Source organism: Coptis chinensis, chromosome 2, assembly GCF_015680905.1.
Source record: "Coptis chinensis isolate HL-2020 chromosome 2, ASM1568090v1, whole genome shotgun sequence".
Classification (NCBI taxonomy): Eukaryota; Viridiplantae; Streptophyta; class Magnoliopsida; order Ranunculales; family Ranunculaceae; genus Coptis; species Coptis chinensis.
Window position 1 is genome coordinate 50,262,042 of NC_141457.1, and position 3,517 is coordinate 50,265,558.

The 3,517-nt window shown below is 36.5% G+C and overlaps 1 pseudogene; it reads left to right on the plus strand.

Moving 5' to 3' along the window:
• Positions 1-2,842: 2,842 nt before the first annotated feature.
• On the plus strand, positions 2,843-3,274 carry LOC147516411 (small ribosomal subunit protein uS11z pseudogene; annotated as a pseudogene).
• The last annotated feature ends 243 nt before the right edge of the window (positions 3,275-3,517 follow it).

Consider the following 3,517-nt stretch of genomic DNA (forward strand, 5'->3'; position numbering starts at 1 on the left):
TACTGACCAACTGCGATGGTTAATCATTATTTGATATTCTTTCATCTGAGTACTGGGAGTTGAAAAATAATTGCCCCAAAATGAAAGTACAAAGGATAGATACTCATTGCAATTTGATTTATGTTGGGAGACGTGTAGTTGGAGTGAGAATCTTGATACAATGGTATCATGTTTGGGGATTTAGTTGGTCTTCCAATACTGACAATATTGTTTCCTAATACTACTGAATTCAGGAATGGGTATATATGATGCAATGAAAATGTGCAAGGCCGATGTCTCTACCGTTTGCTTGGGCCTTGCAGCGTCTATGGGTGCTTTTCTGCTTGCTTCTGGCTAAAAAGGGAAGAGATTTTGCATGCCAAATGCTAGAGTTATGATCCATCAACCACTTGGAATGTCTGGGGGGAAAGTGTGTTTCCTCGGTTTTTTCCCTTTTGGTCGACTTCAGTGTTGGACTGTTGGTAAAGGTGCTGAATTGGTGTTTTCACATGCACTTTTAGGGGGAAAAAAATCAGTGCTTTTTAGTCAATTGATTTTCTTCTCAAGGTACCTTTAATTGTCTAAGGATCAAATTTTCATTGATAACCGAGGGTGCTGGATTCGTCAATCAAGGTAGCTTTAATTGTCTAAGGATCAAATTTGATAACTGAAGGTGCTGGATTGGTGTAAATCAGATTTTGCTTATGCTCAAGGTACTTTTAATTGTGTAAGGATCAAATTTCATTCAATTCCTTCTTCAACTACTGTTCAATCTCCTACACCATGTTTGTTCCTGATAATCGACAAACCCAACTCACACAACAACAACAACAACGTCATCATCGTTACAGGAATCACATTGATAAAATGACTACTGAACAAAGAATTGTACAACGAGAATATCATCGTCTTCTTCTGTGGATAAAAAATTGCACTACTCCTTGGCGATCAAAAGAGCTCTTGATCATCTTGGACTTCAAAACCAAAACTACAAAATAGGTCTGTTATCTGTTGATGCCTTAACAGTCCTTTTCTTCTTCTTTCATCAAATATGGACTTGATTTAATAGAAATAACCAAGAATGGTTTACCAAAAAATAGACATATTTGCTATTTCAATTTGATACTTTGATTGTTAATGTGGTTGAAGCCTGAAGGTATGTTTGTTTATTTGATTTGTCTTAATCCTTTGATATGTTCTTTTGTGCGCAACCTACTTGAGCATAACAAACTAAGTGGTTATGATTTTTGGTGTATGTTGAAATGGTAAATGACCTTAGTGGCTTAGTGTCTTGCTGATTCGATCCATTTGCAAATCATGTTCTTTAGGACACACTGCACCTTCCACACATAAATGGAAGACCTTTTTGGCAATGAAAGGCATCTAATGAAATACAATCTCGCTTGGTTCTTATTGGTTGATAATAACCTATTTAATGCCTCGGGCTAGACTTTAAGCTCAGTTTGTGTGTGTTTAATGTTCTTGCCAGAGTTGTGCCTTTAGATTCAAATGCAAGAGATACGGATGATTTTTCAATTGAAAGCAAGTGGGGCATGAGAGGGTGTGGACTAGATTTTTTTTCTTACATCCTGAATCAGGTTTTTGTTCTCTTTTCACGTTTTTGTTTGTCAATATGTATATGTGTGCGCAACAAGTGTACAACAACTAATGAAAAAACTATGTTGGTACGGTGCACCAAAATAGAGTCAATAGATCAAGCCATGTTTGAACCAATAGATGTAAGGGTTTAGTTGTCCATCAAGTGGAAGTTCTATTTTGAATAATTTACAAATTACAATTACATGTATATGAATAGTTAAATATATTTGCCTATCCGGTATGTCGGAAAAATCTATGTAGATATTGATTATCGAATTTAATGAGCATGGAGTTGTTGTACTTTTTTTTTCCATGAGAAAATCAGAAGAATGTCGAGATCTTATGCCATGTGTGTTTTATTTATACCAGGCTTAGAAAGTTGGATCGAGTTGGATCAACATTACAAAGTTTGTCTGATTCATCTCTACTGTGGTAACTGGTAGCAATTGATATTTGGGTTCATGACAATTTTCTCCCCTGAAATTATGATAGTTTACCCAGCAACTTATTGAGCCATACTACCATAGTGGAAAAGCTTCAAATAATGTTGGCGTTTTGAGTATGGACAGCATGTAGTAGGAAGTGCTTAGAAGGATTTTGCTCTTCATGGTGGCACTCCCTATATAAGGATTCAAGCAATGTTGTTATATATACGTGCCAATATAAGTTTTCAGTTCTCAACGCAAAGAGGTACTTGGTTTTATTCATTTGAGACACTTACAATTATTTATGTTTATTACATTTGTTTGTGGTCCGAATTAGTATATCTCATAGCTTAATTTTTGAAATTTTGGTAATACATAATTCTCACTTTGGAAATCTGTGTGTTTTTCTGTTCAATTTTCTAGCTTTCGATTTGACCTACTTCTACATATTAGTCTAAGACATGTGATAGAGAGGGCAAAACGAACCTTTATCATTGGTTGTGCAGTGTAAGAGATAAGAAGAGCGAATGTCATAAACATGTAACTCTTTCTGCTTCTATCACTTTTAGGAATTGCATACGAGTTGTAATAGATTTTATGATAATATTGTTTAAACTAATAATTCCATCTTTTATGGTTTTGTGTTTTTGTCGTTGCGTTTGGCTAGGTTCCTTTTAAGGCGTGGATAAAAGATATGAAATCGGCTCTTATGTAAATTATTATAAGGACTGCAAAACAGTGATCCAATAGTGTTGAAGGCTATATCTGACACTTATCTTAGTAGTGAGACGACTTCGTAACAAAAACTATATTCCCCAAACGCCGTTGTCTTTGCAACCATGTCGAGGAGGAAGACTAGAGAGGCTAAGGAGGAGAATGTGACAAGTCTTGGACCTACTGTACGAGATGGGGAGTATGTTTTTGGTGTGGCCCAGATTTTTGCATCGTTAAATGACACCTTCATTAATGTCATTGATATGTCTGGAAGGGGTTCATGGTTTGGATTACTGGTGGAATTAAGGTCAAAGCTGATAGAAACGAATCTTTGCCATATGTTGCTATGCTTGCTGCACAGGTTCGTTGTTGCAGTACGATGCAAGGAACTCGGTATTACAACTTTGCATATCAAGCTTCGTGCCATTGGAGGGAGCAATACAAAGACCCTTGGTCCAAGTGCTCAGTCTGCACTGCGTGCCCTTGCTAGGTTTGGGTTGAAAATTGGTCACATTAAGGATGTTACTCCTATTCCTACCGACGGTACGCGTAGATAGAGTAGGAAGTCGTTAGTCCTTACCATTGTGGTGGTGATCATGGTGGTGGATCTTTGCTTAGTTGGAACTTTTTTTTTTTTTTATGTTTCGATGAGCTTTGTTTTGGGTCTTTGAGTTTTGACCATGGTTTGTAGATGTCAGATTATTTAAACTTTTATAGGAACAAGGGTAACAACTTATTTTATATCTACTGTGTGTGTGTCTGTGTTTTGAAGTTCAATGATGTTTATTCTCATCTAGCAT